The sequence below is a fragment of the Heterocephalus glaber genome, unplaced genomic scaffold, assembly GCF_053883595.1.
Source record: "Heterocephalus glaber isolate CG9 unplaced genomic scaffold, H.glaber_assembly_v1.0 deba00001610, whole genome shotgun sequence".
NCBI lineage: Eukaryota > Metazoa > Chordata > Mammalia > Rodentia > Bathyergidae > Heterocephalus > Heterocephalus glaber.
The window spans coordinates 23,582,744-23,601,459 of NW_028258381.1; the positions used below are offsets into that span (position 1 = coordinate 23,582,744).

Genomic DNA, 18,716 nt, shown 5'->3' on the forward strand with positions numbered 1-18,716 from the left:
TGCCCTCCGACGTTGCTTTATAAGCAAAATAACCATCCTGTCTTTCTCTATACTTCTTCTCTGACTCCTGCTCCTCTATTCCCCGGGGCTTCAGCGGCCCAAAAACACTGAGACTGGTCTCTATGGGAACACGTTGAACGCAACCGGAAGTAACGCGTCCCGGAGCATTCTGGGAGATGTAGTTTGGCCTACCTACAGACTGGTCAAATTTTCCGGCCTCTGCCCTCCACAGGTAAGAGTTCGCGGGGGGAGAGCGTAAACAGCCAGTTTTGAAGCCATGCAGGTGGCCACGCCACGCCAATCTGCGCACGGCAACTTGGAGGCTCAAACCACCAACGATCGCAATGCTGCGTCGCGAGCCAGGCCGGTCTCCGCGGTAACCGGTTTGCCGCTGAGGACTCTGGGAGTTGTAGTTGGGAGGAAGCCGGCTGCGCTCCAGGACGGCCGAGCCGCTGCTCGTTAGCGTTGGCCTCTGCAGGCCACAGGCGGGCTCCGCGGACAGGGCGAGCAGTCCGACTCGCCCTTCAGACGGTGAGCATTTTCTGGCGTACGGTAAACCACCTCTTGGGCTACCGCGGCCTCTAACCCCGAGTTGGATGCGAGAGTGGCCGGTCCCCAGGGACCCGCGAGGGGGCGGTGACCGCCACGGAAAGGAGGGGTGTTGCTGTAGCCCCGCCTCGGCGCCAGCCGGGTCCCACCAACAATCCCAGTACTCTGGGAGGCTGAAGCAGGAGGATCACAAGTTTGAGCCCAGTCTGGCCAATTTAGCGACATACCAAGACCCTGTCTCAAAAATTTAAAAAGAGATTAAGGCTCAGTGCAAAGGTTCTGAGTTCAATCCCTAGTACCACACAAAAGAATTTAAAAATAAAGAAAAAGAGCCATAGAGACACATAATGCACTTGTTAGTGCGGGAAGGCCCTGGGTTCAGTTCCCAGTACTGCAAAAAGAGGGTGGGAAAACAGTGTTGGAGAGGGAAGGGGAGCCTATAGGTGAAAGTAAATTAGTGTCCAGTTGCTGATCATTGTTGGAGCTGGCCATGTTACATCCACAGAGGTGACTAAACTATTGTGCACATTTGAATTCTGTTTGATGTAAATTATTATTTTAATCCTTCTCTGCTAGAGATGCGCAGTAGGTTATTCATCAGGGGAACAAAGGTATAGTATCTGACATTTGCTTTAAAATATTCCATCTGTAGCCAGGGGGATACAAGGGTGGCAGCAAGTGAATTCTTACTGGAGCTGGGTGAAGGGTGTGAGAGTTTGTTGTGCTATTGTAATCTCCCTACTTTAGTGGGACTGAAGATTTCCAAAATCAAGTGTTTTTTAATTTTAAAAAATATATTGAGAGGCTGGGGATTTAGCTCAGTGATTCCACTGCCTGCCTCGAAAGCAGAAGGTCCCGAGTTCGATTCCCAGTACCAAAGCAAAAACAAAACAAACAAAAAAGAGTATGGCCTCAAAAAATATATTCAGTGTGATTCAAGAAGTCTGCAAAATACTGGAGCTCATGAGGCATTTCTGTGAAACGTGACCATCCTGTGGCACAAGCACGCCTCTCTGGGGACTCTCACAGTCAAGAGTGGCAGCAGCAATGAGAGGGGCCATGTCCCTGATCCCCTGGGTTCCTTGAATGCAGGACAGAATTCTGACAGTGAAGGTGGAAGAACAGGACCATTGTGGGAAGGGACTCTGCCCGGGAATCACCCAGCAGCAGAATGCCCTTGGCATTCCATTTAGCGTGCTCTGCCCAGGTGGCTGAGCCCAGAGAGGCACAGCAAGGAGCCCAGGGGGGAGCTCTGGCGCAGGAGTGCAGCCTGGGCATGAAAGGTGTGGCATTCCTGCTAGAGGATGACAGAGAGAGAAGTCAGTGACACAGAACCCTGGGGAGGAGAAGAGCTGATCTGGGAAAACAGGGACAGTATGGGCTTCCAAAGAAAACTAACACCAGATCAGTTTTGACCCAACACCTTTTTTCTCTTAGCTCTTGTACATTTGATTCAGTTCTCATCTAATTCAGTTTGCAGCCAGAATCACAGAAACAATTAAGTTCGTGACCCAGAGGACCACTGTAGTTTATCTTGGGGCATAAATCAGTCATTGGATGATCTCCAGACCTGGGGGGGGGTTCCCCACCTCTTGATTTCATTTCATCTGAGTGGGCTTCCTTGAGGTCATTATTTAAACCAATTTTAGCCATTTTCTACAGAAAAATACATATTCACCTTTCCCGGTACAGATTTAAGTGCAGGTTTTCTATCTTGGGGTTTTGTTTTTTGCAATTACTGGGGATGGAACTAGGGCCTTGCACATGCTAGCAAGCTCTCTACCACCGAGCTATACCCCCAGCCCTTTATTTTATTTTGAGACAAGGTCTTGCTAAAATGGGATTGCAGGCCTGTGCCACTGAGGTTGCATGTTTCCTGCCCAACTCCAAACTGCCACACCTCCTTATCTATTAATGTTCTTGACATTTCTGTCTACAGTACTGAGCCTTCTTGCTGAAAGACACAGTCCCCAAGGCCCTGAGGCTTGTTATCTTTCTACACTATGTTCTTAGCAGAACTGTTATCTCTGGGGACACAAATCCAAAGTTTAAAAAAATTCTTGGGCTCAGCGGACAACTTGGCCTCAACCTCAGCAGGAACCCTGAGCTGGCACTGCCCAGCTTGAGCCACTCCCAGGCGACCGACTCAGGGAACTGTGTGAGATCATGCGAGTGTCGCTTTAAGCTGCGAAGTTTCAGGGCAATCTTACACAGCAATAAAAAACTAATTAATAAGGCCAGGTGTGGTGGTGCATTTCTGTAATCCCTGCCCCCTGGGAGGCTGAAGCAGAAGAATCTCAGGTTGGAACCCAGCCTGAGCAATTTAGTGACTCAGGGAGATCCTATCTCAAAAAATACATATATACATACATGCATATATACATACAAGGGCTGGGAATGTAGCTCAATACAAAAGTCCTGGGCTCAATCCCCAGTACCACCAAAATATGTAAATAAGAAAACTACAAGGAGTCTACCTGAGAATGTGGGTAATGTCCCATTTAGAGGCTGCTGGGGACAGGTAGTTTAGATTCCAAAAAGCTGGAATTTCTGGATTTTTTTTTTTTTTTTGGTACCAAACCACTGAGCTAAATCCTCAGCTTTCTGGACTGTTTTAATGGCTCTTGAGAAAACGAGACAGAGTATTTTAAATAAGGACATTCATAGAAAAATCTAGAAAATATCGTCATGGTATCAATATATCTAAATTACATTTCCTTTATAATAAAGCTATTTGATTTTTTAAACTATGACTTTTATCAAAAGTTGAATCAAGGGCTGGGGATTTAGCTCAGTGGTTTCGCCACCTGCTGTGCAAGTGCAGGGACCCGAGTTCAATCCCCAGTACCAAAAACAAAAAAGTTGAATCGAGCTAGGCATGGTGGCTCAGGCCTGTCATCCCAGCACTCTGAGAGGCTGAGGCAGGAGGATCACAAGTTCGAGCCCAGCCTGGGCAACTTAGCAACTTAGCGAGACCCTGTTTTAAAATAAGAAAAATAGTCTAGGGATGTAGCTCAGTACAAAGGCCCTGGGCTCAGTTTCTAATACTGAAAAAATAATTTCTTTGAATTGGAAGATTCAAATTTAAACCATCTCTGGGAAATAGAATTATAAAAAGACTTTCTCTGTACTTCATTTTTTTTGGCGCTGGGGATAAAACCAGGGCTTAGTGCACACCCAGCAAGTACTCTACCATTGAGCTGCAACCCCAGCTCCAGAAACTAATTTTAAAGAGATATACTGCAGAGGGTAGGGAGAGTCTAGCAAGACACTTTATTAAAAGAAAAAAAGCAAATAATCCTGCTTTCCTTTAGAGCTCTCGATGTTCTTCATTATCTCCAGAACAGGAAGTTCTCTGGAACAAATGGCACCTATGCAGTGAGCGCAAGAGTTCCCGGTATCGGGGCGGGGCGCGGTTCCAGGCTGCCGGGGCACAGGAGCGGAGGTGGGCTGGGTGACTGGCCGGTTTTGCCCCAGGTGGTCCTATGGCAGCTGCCCCCCAGCCTCACGAAGGAGCAGCTGGAGGAGCAGCTGTGCCCACTGCCCACTCACGACCACTTCGAGGTGGCCAGTGCAGACCACAGCCTTTATCCTCATCTCTACTCAAGAGCATACATTAATTTTAGGAATCCTGATGACATCCTTCTGTTCATAGATCATTTTGATGGGTATGTCTTCATGAGTAGTAAAGGCCTGGAATATCCTGTTGTGGTAGAGTTTGCCCCATTCCAGAGATAGTCAGGAGGAAGCCGAAGAAGAGAGACACCAAGATGGGGAGCATCGAAGACGATCCAGAGTATAAATAGTTTTTAGAAATTTACAGCATGGAAGAAGAGAGAACCAGTGCCAACCCTGAAACTCTTCTGGGAGAGATAGAGGCAAAGATGAGAGAACTTGTTGCTAGAAGAACCACACCTCTTTTGGACTATATTAAAAACCGAAAATTAGAAAAGCAGAGAATTTGAGAAGTGAGAAGAACGAAGGAGGAGGGAGTTAGAAAAGAAATGCTTGCAGGAGGAAGAAAAAAGAAAAAGATGAGAAGAAGAAAGATACAGGAGGAAAGAGGCAGATGAACAAAAGACAACTATTGAGACAGGAGTGAGGATAAAGCTTTTTTTTTTTTTTTTTTTTTTGGTACTGGGGATCGAACTTGGGACCTTGCACTTTCGAGGCAGGCACCGGAACCACTGAGCTAAATCCCCGGCCAGGATAAAGCTTCTTAAGAAATGAGAAAAGGAAGAGGAACCAGACACAGAAAAACAAAAAGAAAGAGGCAAGGAAGTCAGCATTGGAGATGGAAAACAGGAAACCTGTGCCCCCTGCACCTTCGTGAGAGCCAGGCCTTCAGAGAGCCCGATAGGGGTGCACAGGGAGAAGTCCCAGGATGGCAATGACAAAGAGCAGAGGGACATGGAGAGAAGAATCCAAGGACCTGAAACACCAGAATGCCGCTACTCAGATGATGTTAGAAAGCACAGTGGTCACTCTGAGTTTGACAGGTTTCCTAGAAGGAATGAAGATGAGCTGAGATGGAGGGGAGGGATTCACCCAAGACAGAGGGAAGAAGGAGAGCCAGGACAGGGGCGTCCCTGTGGGGACAGCAGAGAGCCCTGCCAGGGAGCAGGAAGGGGCCTGCAGCCTGGCACTCGGAAGGGAGCGCCCAGGAAGTAGGGCCCTGTAATCCACCTGTCTGCACCCTGAGTGGGCACTGTGCTTCTGCAGGCTCACAACCACTGTTTCTAAACAAATTCTCTTATTAAATCAGGTAGGAATCTGGGGGGGCGGGGAAGAGTTACCAGTATCACTTGCCTCAGCCTGTGGTGCCTTTGTCCAGCGGTGGCCCTCAGAGCCTCGGCCCTTGGAGCTGCGGTAAGAAGCAGGACCCCAGCTTCAGGTGTCAAAGATAGGAGGGAACATCCCAGCTGCAGACTATGGAGTCGAGTGTGTCCACCACTCTGGCCTAGGACCTTAACACTCCAAGAGGTCCCAAGGATAATGGAGGACACTAGAGAAAGTGCAGACCTCTCCTCACCCACAGGTGCCTGCATGGCCCCCACTCCTGAAGAGTTGGTGCTGTGCACAATATTAAGCTCTTCTGAATGCCATCCGGTAGGTTTTCAGGGAGCCCGCACTCATGACATGGTTCACAAAGACTTTCATTGGCAATAAGCTTTCCTTCAATCCCTCACCAGCCTACGCTCGGGATTGGAAGGGAGCCCCGTGGAACATCAGGGCCCTTTGTGGGGTGCACAGTGGATGGCCTGCTCCGGGGGGCTGAGAATAAGAGATCAGACCCTTCCCAAGGGTCTCCGGCCATCCCAGAGGTCGCATGACATCACTGCTACCTCAGAATCCTGAGCAGTGAGTCCATTCCTTCATATGGAGGCTATAAACACCCCTGGCAAAGCCAGATGAAAACACCGTGGGCTCCTGCTTCCCATTCGAAACCCCCACTGAGCTCTGCGTGAGCAGAGGAACCAAGAGTGACTTCACGGACTTGGATGTGTCCCTGGAAGCCTACATCAGGGGGACATTGAGTTCCTTCTCCTTGGAGTGTGGTTTGACCAAAAATCTGCCACACTGAAATAACTGACACACTGGACTGTTTCTAGCATCTCTTGTTAGTGTTGGGGTCCAAGTGACACCGAGGTAGAGGAGGCCGGGGCAGGATGACCTTCATCCTGTGCCTACCAGAACTGGTGGGTGGGTGGGTGGGTGGGTGAGCTGTTGAGATGCTTCTGGACTGGTCAATAAGCAGCTGCTGTGCTGGGCCCAAGTGCCCTGCCAGCCACCTTGGCCACCCAGCCCCCTCGCTCAACTCCTTGGAACCAGTCCAGGGGCCGGCGTGGGTCCCACATCTGTTGTGGTCCTTGGGTTTTGAGAGCACCCAGTTGTTAAGTGATTTTAGGATCCTTAGCTCAGGCCTTTCTCCGTCTTCACTGCCCGCTCAAGTACAGCTCCGTGGTCCCGGAACCAACTGGGTCAGGCCCTGGCTCCCTCAGACTCGCTGTGGCCTCACCAGCAAGTCCTTTAACCTCTGAGAATCTGTAACTGTCAAATAAAATAACAGATAAGAAGTGCCGGGCCCTGGATTTAGCTCAGCGGCGCCGCACCTGCCTCGACAGTGCAAGGACCTGAGTCGGATCCCCAGTACCAAAAAAAAAGTGGCGGGGCCGGGGGGGGCACATGGTGAGACTCTAAATAAATCAAAAAGGACTGGAGATGTAGCTCAGTGCAAAAGCCTTGGATTCAATCCCCAGAACTGCCAAGAAAAAAAAAAACAGGCAGGAAGTTACTTGTAAACAGCAGAGAGCTGACACATGAAAGTTACCATACGGGTCTTTGTCCAGCACGAGGACCATCACCTGCAGCCCAGCTCTGCCCTGTCTGTCCCTTGCCCCAGCCTTCACCTTCCCGCCCAGGCCGGGTACCCTGCTGGCAGCCTCAGACCTGCCCAGGGCTGCTCCTGCTTCCTCCCTACCCTAAAAGGCCAGATGCCCCCCACCAGCCCTGCCCTTACAGTCATTTGCCCACAACCTGTGGGCAGCCACAGCCTCACCTGTGGGGCCAGCAGAGCTCAAGTCTCTCCTCCCAGCCTGTCCCCTTCCCCGGCTGTTTCCCACCTGTCACCTCAGTCCCCTGCTCTTTCCTCATCCTCGCCAGATTTGTAGACTAAGTCAAGGGACTTTCCTTGTATATGAAAATACAAATATGCCTAAAAAGGAAAAGGAAAGTGACTTAAAATCTCACTATATACATAATATTTAATAACCTGCTTTTTAAAAAAAGGTGTGATTCCTAGGTACAGTGACACTTGCCTCTAGTCTTAGCACTCAGGAGGCTGAGGCAGGAGGATCACTTCAGCCCAGGACTTTGAAACCAGCCTGGGCAACATAGTGAGACACTCTCTCTCTCTCTCTCTCTCTCTCTCTCTCTCTTTTTAAACTTTATTATCAAACACACACATAAAAAATTAAAACCATTCAAAGAAGAACAATGCAAGGGGAAAAAAGCTACAATAATATTCAAATACAGTAGACCTCAACCAAAACAAAAGTGAAAAACACTTAAACATTTTTCCATATAAATTAAAAAAGCATCTCAAGCACCAACAAGACACCAGAGGATGTGATTTGTTTCAGAAAGATCCCCCAAACCAACATTGAACAAATAGTGGTCTGGAAAAAAACTCCAGTTAGCTAGCAGACTCCACATAAGCCAAGCTTCTCCCTAATTTAAATTTCAATAGTCATATGACACACACTCTTTTTTTTTTTCCTTGTTTTTGGTATCAGGTGTCGAACTCGAGACCTTGTGCTTTCGAGACAGATGGTGGAACCACTGAGCTAAATCCCCAATCCTCTTTCTTTTTGAAACAGGGTCTCACTATGTAGCTCAGGCTGACCTTGAACTCACTGTGTAACCCAGGCTGGCCTCACACTCATGGCAATCCTCCTGCCCCAGCCTCCCAAGTGCTGGAATTACAGGCATGCACCACCATGCTCAGCTGAGATCTCCATCTCAAAAAAAAAGACATGACCATTCAATATTCTACAGCATCACTTGTCATTTGTGTGCTCTACGCTCTAGTGTATGTAGTTATCCCCTGTGGCAGGCATGGCTTTTTTGCTGGCCATTTTCGCACAGGATCATATTTGGATTTTCTGACTTAAGGACTGAGAACAAGGAATTCGCCTCCCATCAGTGACTTTCTGAAAGAGGCTCCTGTGAATGACTTCACACAGGCACCAAACTAGGAACCGCCTCGGAATGTTCCTGTCCCTTCCCTGGCAGCAGAGAAGCTGAGTGGTGACTTCCCCTTTCTGAGAGCAGACTCAGAGGTGCGGTGAGACCCCTCGGTGCACTGCACATGCGGCCAGTGTCCCAGCAGACCCTGCCCATAGAGAGCCACAGGACAGGCCTGTCGGGGGCTGAGCGTGCCATTCTCACCAACAAATGGCTGTCGCTGGACAGGGGAGGCTGGCAGCGCCTTCCGAGGGCATTTCCTCCTTGCCAGGAGAAGCCAGTGAGCCCAGGGCCCTGGGAAGACCTTTGCCAGGCCAGGCTCGTGACCCATCAGGAACTCACAAGGGCTCATTCACGTGCACAGGCCCCTGCTGGGCCCCTGCAGATATCCCGTGACTCTTAGTCACACCCGTTGGCCACCAGGTTCAGAAGTCAAGAGACACTGCAGAGACATGTGAGCCACTGCCTGAGGGCCGAGGGGTGGGAAGGGCGCGCCAGGCCAGAGCCCTGGCAGTGTCAGTCACATATGAATCACTTGGGCTCTTTACTAGGGCTCAGGTGGCTGGTGGGTCGCAAAGGACCATCAGTCCACCCTGGCACGCGCCCCGGGACTGGACCAGCAGCAATCAGGGCATGAGGTGACACTCCCTGGCCTTTTACTGTGCCTGCCCCAGCGTCACTGCAGGTGACGTGATGGAAAAGGACAAGCCCGGTTCTCTGTGTGCCCCTGGCAGAGAAGTCACACCCAGGGCACCTTCTGAAGGGCTGAGTGGTGAGTGTCACCCAGCGACTTCCTGTCGGAGACTGACATGGCTCAGCCACCAAAGCCAGGCTCAGCCTCCGGGGCTGCAGGTGTGACTGAGGCTCTGCCAGTGGAGTGTGTGTGTGTGTGTGTGTGTTGTGTGGCATTTTTACAAAGCACATTTTTATTTTGTTTTGAGACAGGATCTCACTATGTCCAGGCCAGCCTTAAACTCACTAAGTAGCCCAAGCTGGCCTCAAATTCATGATCCTCCTGCCTCAGCCTCCCAAGTGCTGGGATTATAGGTGTATACCACCACACCCGGCTCACAAAAACACCTTTTTCTAGTTTATTTTATCTTCCTGGTAACTGGCACACTGGAGACAGAAAGGTTCGGAAACCTTCCCAGGATATGGCCAGCATTCCTCAGGGAGCCTGGACCCCAGACAAGCCTCTCGGGGTGGCTTGGTGACCGTCTGGGTTTGGTCAGGAGCCGCAGCTGCCCCTCAGCACACACATCAGTCACTGGCCTCCACCTGGGGCTGCTCTGGGGCCACTTTCCTGTAACTTCTGCTCTTTTTAAAACAACATGTTTCCTTGAGTCAGCAGAAGTAATGCATGTCCCAGGTGTGGTGGGGCACAGCTGTAATCCCCACTACCCGGGGGCTGAGGCAGGAGGATCTCAAGTTCTAGGCCAGCCTGGGCAATTTAGCAAGGTTCTGCTCAAATAATAAAAGGGAGGTGTCACTAGGGTATAGCTCAGTGCTAGAGCATTCACCAAGCATGTATAAGGCTCTGGGTTCAGTTCCCAGGATGGCAAAGAAAGAAAGAAAGACAGAAATGCCTGAAATAGAGATTTTTAAGCCAGGCATAGGGGTGCATGCCTGTAATCCCAGCACTTAGGAGGCTGAGGCAGCAGGATTGCCATAGTTTCAAGGCCAGTCTGAACTACATACCTAGACCCTGCCTCAAAAAACAACAAAAAAAGAAAATTTAAAATACTGTACATAATAAAATGAAAAGATTTTTTTAAATCTATATTTAAGTATCTCTTGGATACTTTTTCTAACCTTGCGGGTGTATATGTGTATATACACATTCCCCCAGTGATCCTCTTTCCAAAAGGGAGTCGGGGATCTCCTGGGGTCCGCAAGCTCCTCGCAGCCCCGACCCTGCTTTCCCCCGGATTTCAGATGAAGACAGAGAAGGTCTCAGTCCTTGCCGCGCGCAGCCCCCACCCTCCGGGCTCTCCAAGGCAATGACGCTCATGGCCACCAGGGGGAGATGTTTGCCCACGAATGAACCCCAAGCCCCTGGGAGCCTACAGCCAAGACTGCTGCCCTTCCTGCCCAGACCCGGTCCTCCCACAAGAGGAACTAGCACCTCTATCGAGGTCGCCCCTTGTCCCTCCCATATTATCACTTAGCGTGTCAATTGCACTTATTGAAAACCTTGGTTTGTGAGGAAAAGAGAGACAAAACACGCGCTCACTCTTGGACCACATCTGCCTGAGTCTGACGAATCTGTGCACAGATCTGCTCTTGTTTCTTAGCCCTGGGCTTCTAGAGAAAAACGACTGAGCTGCCCAGGCCGTGCCTGCAGCCTGACACCCTCAGCTGCCAACTTCGCAGGGCCTCCTCCCCGCCCCTCCACCCTGCAGCAGCAGGTCTTCCCGCCCGCCCCGCAGAGTGTCTCAACATGTCACCGCTTCCCAGAAATCTCCCTCAGTCGACTCCCAAGAGTCTGGCTGTGTGCTCTCCTGAGCTTCTGTGGGGCCCAGCGCTTCCCATTGCAAAACACTGCCCACTGAACGTCCGACTCCCTTCTAGAATGGAGCTCCTGAGGGCAGGGACAACGTCTTTCTCTCTCTCTCTCTCTTTCTTTTTCTTTATTTCTCTTTCTTTCTTTCTTTCTCTTCTTTCTTTCTCTTTCCTGTACTTAACGATTGAACCCAGGGCCTCCGCACTGAGCTGTACCCCCAGTTCTTTTCATTTTCCTATTTTCTATTTCCTTAGTGGCTAAGTTGTGCAGGCTGGACTTGAACTTACGATTCTCCTGCCTCAGCCCCCCAGAATGCTGGGGTTACAGGTGTGCATGACCACATTTGGCTCTTGTGAGTCTTATCCACTTGCCTCCCAATTCCTAGCACAGTGCCCTTTACTCCAAGCTTGTGAGTGCAGTGAAGGGTGCACGCATGCGAAGTTGAAAGAATGAGCGAGCATGCTCTGTTCCCGCTCTGTTTCTCTCCTTCCCTCCTCTTGCCCTCGCATTCCCCAGGCGCCCCCCACTGTCCCGCATGTCTCTGGAACGCTGTGGCTAAAGGACCATCTCTGTCTGGTGGTGGGAATTCCATGGGATTTGGCATGAGACAGACCTGCCCTTAAATCCTGGCTCTGCCACCTCTTCATGCCACATGTAGCTTGTTTCCTACCAAACTGGCAGAATTGCTGTGAGAAACCATGTATCAGCTCAAAGGAGGCAGCCACTGGTCAGTTCTTCCTCCCTCCCTCCCTGCCTTCTCCTGCCTGAGCTCCCCTCTGGAACTTAGGGTCAGGACACCCTTATAATCCCAAAGCTGCTGTTTGTTCCCCAACCCTGATCTGCTCCCCTAGGTTGCCCAAGTCATTTGTCACTGACACGTCCTCCTTGCCTGTTCTGCATCCCAGCACAGATAAGGACAAGGCACGGGGTAGAGGGAGGACGTTCTGAAGATGTGCATGGAACGGATGAATGAATGAATAAGTCAGCCACTGGCAGCATCTGGATGTGTGGGCAGGAGTCACAATGCAGAGGGCACAGGAGGCCTCATGCCCATCACAGGCCACCAGAGCACATGAAGATGCTGGGGCCAGGATACCCCTTGGGGTAAAGGCAAGAAACTGACCCAGACTTGACCGAGGGAAGAAGGAAGAGAAAGATGATGCAAACTTGGGAGCCCTATGGAAAAGGAAAATTCGAGAGCTGCAGAGCCTGACTCTTGCCTCCTTCTGCACAGGATCGGCACCTCTGCCGGTAGTCCCCAAGCATCACACATGCAGGACTGCCTGTTCTGGACACACTGTCCCCTAGGAATCTGCATTCCTCACAGCCAGAATCTTCCTCCTCTCCATTCCTGCCGCTAAAAGTCTTAAGTGCTGACAAGGCCGTTTCCTGCATTCGCTGCCTTCGTCACAGCCCTGTCGGGTGAACATCTGAAGTCACGAGTGCTCTGAGCCCCACACACACCATGTCCTCAGCCCCCTCCCTGGTCTCCCTGTCAGAGATGGGGGCGCCCCCGGAGCTTCGTCATCTGTGACAATCGTCCGCCCGCTCTCCAGCCGGAACCTCAGCGATGAATAAGGGCTGATTTCTCCTCAAACGATCACCACCCCCAATTCATCACATTCAAAGGACTATGCACCTCATGCCGTACATTGGGATGTACACGAGGGCCTGTGACGTAGGTTCAGGCTTATTGCATGCTCTCTCTGCCCTGTGATTTTCTCCTTTCTGTGCCTGCTCCTCTTCAGCCAAGGAGCTTCCTCTATGGAAGCCATTCAGAGGGAGTCTCTCTAGTATGAATTATGGGATGAATGGAAATTTCCCCTATTCATAATATTCAAAGATTTCCCCTGCTATATGAGTTCTTTGATTTTCTGCCAGAATCCTGTCCAAATGTTTGGCCATGTGCACCGCGCCAGGGGAGGGAGGTTGGGTTTAGCATCTGCATGTCCCCAAAGGCAGAATCTTTCTCAGCACAAAGCGTGACCAGATCCTGGCCTCGCACTGCCGTGACACGGTGGGAAATGAGAGTCACAAGCCTCTGTGTCTGGCACACAGATCTCTGTGTGTGCACAGACTGTCCAGCCTCCAGCTGTCCCTTCCTTGATGACTTCAGGTTGAGGAGGGAAGGCCCTGGGTGAATCTGCAGTTCAGACAGGATGCCAAGCGCCCGGGTCAGGGCGCAGGTGGTGGTGGCCATGGATCGTGGCCCTGGCCACCTCCCATCCTTCAAGGTGCCCAGATTCCCCCGCTTCCCTGAAGCCTTCCTAGGACCCTGGGAGAATTCACTGCCTGAAAAACTTGCTTGACACCCCCATCATGCTCTCTTCCTCCATGACCTGGTTATGCCTTTTTCTTCTCCAACAGATTTAAGCTCCTTGCAGAGGAACTGCATTGGGTCATTTGGATTCTCCACAGCACCTCTGAGCACGACACACCCTGGGACGAGGCTGTCTCCACAGCTGTGGACACGGCAGACCAAGCAGATGCTTCAGGGCATTTGCCTTTGACGAAGATGCAGCCTGCCTCTTTCTGGGATGCTTGTCCCTCATTCTCTTCAAGGTCACACAAGGAGAAAGGTGACCTTGTTCTTACTGTCACCCCTTTCTCCCCAGCCCCCACCCCCGGCAGGCCAGCCAGAGTAGCCCTGAAGCCCTAGAAGGTGGCAGAGGCCTGGTTCTCAACGCCTCAGCCGTGCATGGAGATGTTGCCAGTCAGCACGAATTTCTCTGGGCCTGGGAGAGTCCATGGGGAGAGGACAGGCTGGGAAGAAGCAATAATCTGTACTGTTGCAGAGGTGCTGGTTAAGTGAGCATGCCTCAGGGACCACCTGGAGCTCTGAGAGCAGGGCCTGTGTCTTCGCTTGTCGCTGCTGCAGTGCGTAGCTTAGCCTCTGGCAGGAGAGGTATTCCCAGAGCACCTCCTGAGTGGATAACTGCTATCTAGTAACAAAGCCATCAGGAGCTAGCAGATAGAACCTGAGGTCAGAGATGAATAACTGTACTGTGTCCCCCTCCACCTCGTGACTTCATCCCTTTGGCCTATGGCTAAGTTCTGGGTGCCACACAGGAAGTACAGGAAAGGCCTCTTTCCTCTTGTTAGTTACAAAATCTCTGTCTTCCCTGAAAAATAGGGACAAATTCTGTGTCTGAATTCAGGATTTTATGTCCCTTGGAGCTCTCTTCTAACTTACTTTAAAGCAAATAAGCCAGACCTATGCTTGGCAGGACAGTAAGTTGATAACAGTCACCTCCCCCCAACCTCCTCCACTCCTGTACCTGGTATTGAACTCAGGATCTTGTACTCTCAAGGCAGGCACGGCGCCACTGAGCTAAATCCCCAGATCACTTGGACTTGCGGGGCAGGCGGCAGGTCCACGCTTGGGTGTTGAGAGGAGGGAGGGTGGGCCCACCAGCTGCCATTGTTGTCTTAGCAGAGGCCACATGCTCACATAGTTATCTGGGCCCCAGGAGACAGCTGGTCTGAGTCTCCAGAATATTCTCTTAAATTGCTCCAGCAACGACTGGCCAGAGGGCACAGCAGATAAGAAATGAGAAAAACAGGTAAAGAGATCAAAGCCCATAATAGAGTGAAAGCTGTTAGAGGAGCAAAGGGTGACCCTACACCAGCCCCTCCCAGGGAGCTGGCAAACACCTCTCAAAGGCTTTCAGGAAATTGCTCAAGAAACCAGGTCAGAGAAAGAAAGAGAGAGATATCAGGTCTCGATGGAAAGCTGTAAAGTCAAGTCAGCCCCTGTTCCATTCCCCAGCCAGACTCCCCACAAGAACAGCACTTGAGCTCCCAACCAGAAAAGCCAGGAAGCCAGTTAGTGAGTTACACTAGTAACCAGCATGCATGTAATGTCCCCTGTGCCACATGTCACATGCAGGATCTCATTTAATCTTCCCCTCAGCCCTTTGAGACAGCAGTGTTTCTGTCCTTGTGTTACAAATGAAGGAAATAAGATGCAAAGAAGTTCAATCACTTGCTCGAAGCCACACAGCTAATGAGTACAGGAGCCAGGGTTCAAGTCCAGGTCTGCCCTACCTTTATTGTCAGCAGTTCTAGTTTCCCATTGCAGGACTTTTCATTCCACTTGCTGGAACCACCAGTCCAGTCTGGCTGGGTCATGGGGCCATCTTGAAATAGTTCCACCTCCACCATCTCTTCTAGAGCCTGTCAAAGCTGCACCAAGGTTTCCAAGAGACAGAGTCTCACAGTGAGCACTTCCCACCCTCTGAAAGTCACATTCCTGCGACAGTAGGCTTCCCTCCAGCAGTCGCTGGAATCTCTGCTGTGGGAACTGGGGAATCTCGAGTCATGGCAGACTCAGGAATCTGTAACTGTGCTCTCAATTCTTCAAGCCAGGCATTATGATTCATTTCTGCCCCACTGTGCCCAGAACCTCCATGGGATTGGCTGGAATGGCTGGGGATGGGGGTCTTGTTTGTACTGTCTAGCACATTCCTCCATTCCTGGTAGCATCCACTGGGACCAGGGTGTCCTCAGTGGCCTTTGAACTTCCAGGGAACCACTTCATGAGAGAGCCTGTCTTTTTGCTTCTCTCTTTGGTGCTCCATTGGGCTCCCCTCTGCCTGTCTGCCCCCGTCCTGTTGCCCTGGTGGCTGTCGTACCGTGGGACTCTTTAGGGTGTATGCACAGTTCATTGAGTTGGAACCCAGCGTAGGCTGGCTGGTTACTTTTGAAGTCATCTGGCTCAAAAAACATCAAGCCGGTCAGACTGTTCAGGTTTCCCCTTTGGGAAATTTGACCCAAAATGGAGATCATATAGACAGTGTGTGACAAGATGTCACAAGGGCGAGCAAGGCCTGGGTGCATAAGTGTACTGCCCAAAATTCCACTGAGGGAAAAAATTTGAATAAAGGAAAACAGAACAAGCTATGATGGAGAGAAAAATAGGCTTGTTTCTGGCAAGAGGTAAGGAGAGGCCAACCTGAGCACAGCTGGTAAAAGCCCCAGCAGGTGCCAACCCCAGAGCTGCCCTCCCGCCAACGGCCCACCTGGCTCAGCCTCAGCTATGTGTGTCACTTCAGCAAGCTCATTACATGTCCCCTTTGCTGTCACTTGGCTTAGAAAGCATGAGACTTAGTGCTGCAGTGAACTATGGGGAAACGTCTGGGAGCATCTTGAGTCCATGAGGCCACGAGACTCAGGGGAAACCCAGCCTGTTGAGACAGAGTGACACAGAAGGAATCCACGTCCTTGATGACATCGTTGAGCCACTGTACCTATCCTGGAACCACCAGCTTCCAGCATGTCAGCTATATAAGTTAAAGGCCTTTGTTTTCTAAGCAGATCTCTGTTCCTTGCAGCCTGAAGCATTCTCAGAACCTTTGTGTGGTCTCTCCCATGGCGCTCCCCTGAACCCTCCGGTTCTTGCTACAGTTCCAAGTGAAAAATCTACCCAAGCACTAATGAGAGAAAGTGGTCTGGAATGGTAAGAAATACAACTCGGATTGGTCACAGTTTATGGGGCAATCCCAGCTCTCAGTCCCAACCTCTAGACAGACAAGGAAAGAAAAATATTCAGGAAGTTTCCAGTTGTCTGAGTATGAGTCTTCTAAGATGGGGTCAGTGATGAATTTTAGGGAGAATAAGTTCAGAGGGGTTCAGTGCCTGAGATGTGGGGGGCTTATGCAAGGGCCCAGAAGCCATGGAAGGAGCAAGAAGTTGGGTGAATTCTGGAGAGAGGTCAGCATCCACAGCTGGATGTTTTGAGGTCTCAGTGGTAGATGAAGAAGGTTATGCAGCTGGAACCAAACTGTGGGGCCTTCCTGTGTAGTAAGCCTCAATGATGTTTTAGATCATCTTGGGAACAAAGTCCCCTGACTTGTGGCCCTCTGTTCATTGCCTTGTATGGCACTCCTCAGTTTCTCCATCTTCTCCATCCTTCTCCCTTTTCCCCCATCTACCTTTTCTTTCTGTCTTTTCCAAGTAAAGTCAGGAGCCAGAAATCCACAAGACCTGAGTCACTTCTAACGCAATTGGAGAGTTAAGGTAGTGGGAGGCAAGGATGTATTTTGGGAGATTTAGACTGAGAGTCTAGGAAGGGGAGTTAGATTGGCAGGCAAGAGAGCAATTGGTAAATGAGGACTGGAGAAAGCTTCCCCTCAGTGGGACTTCCTGTTGTTTTGTGATTCTGTGACAAGAAATGCGCCTGATTCTTCCCTTCCCTGGCTCTTCTTTGAAACTCTGTTCTTTAAAATACAGAACAAAGACTAGCCTGGCATCCTCTGAGTGTATCTGCCAAATGCAAATGGTTTCATTGTATTCAAGCCCTTAGAAAAGCCACCCACCCCATTTCCCATCTCAGAGTAATCTTCAGCAGTGTAAAGAGGTGGCCATCGTAGGTCATCAGATCTTCAGGTCCAGCCTTGGATGTGTCACTATGATTTTAGACATTGTGACCACCAGACCCTGCCACTGAGCCCAGCCCCTCTCAGTGCAGTCCTGTGCTCCCTCCACATGGGGTCCTGTCCCCAAAGGCCTGAGATAAGAAAGTTATGTGAGCCTATCTTATGATGTCATTCATTCAATAGAAATGCATTGCATACCTAGTAGGGTGAACTTAAACTTTTAAAAGGAATAAAAAAGAGGAAGCATTAAAGATAAAAATAAAAATCCTTTAGATCATCAGGGAAAGGAATGGAAGCTCTTATGGGTGTAAAGTTAAAAAAAACAAACTTTAAGTCCCTGCCTGGTAGTAAGATTGGTGCTTTGGTGTGGTACTTAATTAACCCTGAATTCACCCAGAAAGTTTTCCTGTATATCCCTTAGGAGTCTTTGAAATCCAGTAATGAGAACTGAGACTTTTTCCCACTCCTCCTCATCAGAGCTTTTCTCTAAGATGAAGCAGCCTAATGACTGCCTAAAAGCCTTCCCACGATCTGTAGATCTGTACCCGAGCGCTCCTTGCCTGTGAATTCTCCAGTGATGAAGAAGCGCCAAGACATCCCTGGGTGATTTTCCACACTGCTCGCACTCACTGCTTCTCTCCGGGGTGAACGATCTGATGTTCAGGACACTCACGGTTTTGCATATTCATACCACGACCAGCTTAGTCCCAGATGAGTTCTCTGACATCACCTAAGGGTGGAACTCGGACCGGAAGTTCTTCTGCGGCTTCTCTGCTACCAAACCCCAGATTTCGACTTAGCTGGGAGCACTGCCTGAATACCTCCTTTTCTCTCTGCTACATCCATACACTTTTTCTCCAGTGTGAATTCTCTGAAGTTGCACAGCTTTGCTTTCTTGAGCGCCCTGTCACATTATTGCATTTGTAGTTTCTGTTGCATGGGGAGCAGCTGGTGTCCTGTGGGAATGCTGAAGAGTCTCCCACGTCCACAGGGATTCTCTCCAAGATGAATGCTCTCAGTTTCAGTAGGGTGGCAGCCTCAAGGAAACCTGTCCAATGTCATATGCATGCTGTAATACTGAATAAACTCTGACTCTTGGTCCAAGACTTGGCCACACATATCTTATTTGGGAGGTATCTTACTTCTTAATAATGTAAGTTGAATTGCAAGTTTTCCCCATATTTACCACCCTCATGGAATGGAGGCCCTGAAAAGACATTCTAAGACGTTTCTGTATTCACAGACCTCCAAACTCAGGGTCCTGGGCAGCACCCTATGAGGACCACCTCATTGCAGACAGTGTAAGTATTGGCCATTCTCTCGTGAAGGACATGAAAATGTCTTAGCCACATGTGGTGGCACCCACATGTGGTGGCACACACCTGTGATCCCAGCACTTGAGAGGCTGAGGCAGGAGGATCACTGCAAGTTCAAGGCTAGCCTGGGCCACATAGTGAGTTCACAGCCAACCTGAATTGCATAGCAAGACCTCGTCTGAAATGAATAAAAATTTTAAGAAGAGAAAATAAAATGTCTTAGAC

At 50.1% G+C, this 18,716-nt stretch overlaps 1 long non-coding RNA gene and 1 pseudogene across 6 annotated transcripts; both read left to right on the forward strand.

Moving 5' to 3' along the window:
- The first annotated feature begins 259 nt into the window (after positions 1-259).
- On the forward strand, positions 260-18,281 carry LOC147822647 (uncharacterized). 6 transcript variants are annotated; one of them, XR_015445469.1, is made up of 5 exons: positions 260-531; positions 11,053-11,125; positions 11,704-12,476; positions 13,166-13,377; positions 16,132-18,281. It is a non-coding gene; the product is annotated as an uncharacterized LOC147822647 (long non-coding RNA). The 6 variants fall into 6 exon arrangements; XR_015445467.1 differs by lacking the exon at positions 11,053-11,125 and having other exon boundaries at positions 263-531; positions 16,132-16,256; positions 17,597-18,281; XR_015445471.1 differs by lacking the exon at positions 11,053-11,125 and having other exon boundaries at positions 264-531; positions 16,132-16,256; positions 17,653-18,281.
- On the forward strand, positions 3,033-4,990 carry LOC101718752 (regulator of nonsense transcripts 3A pseudogene; annotated as a pseudogene).
- Positions 18,282-18,716: the final 435 nt, after the last annotated feature.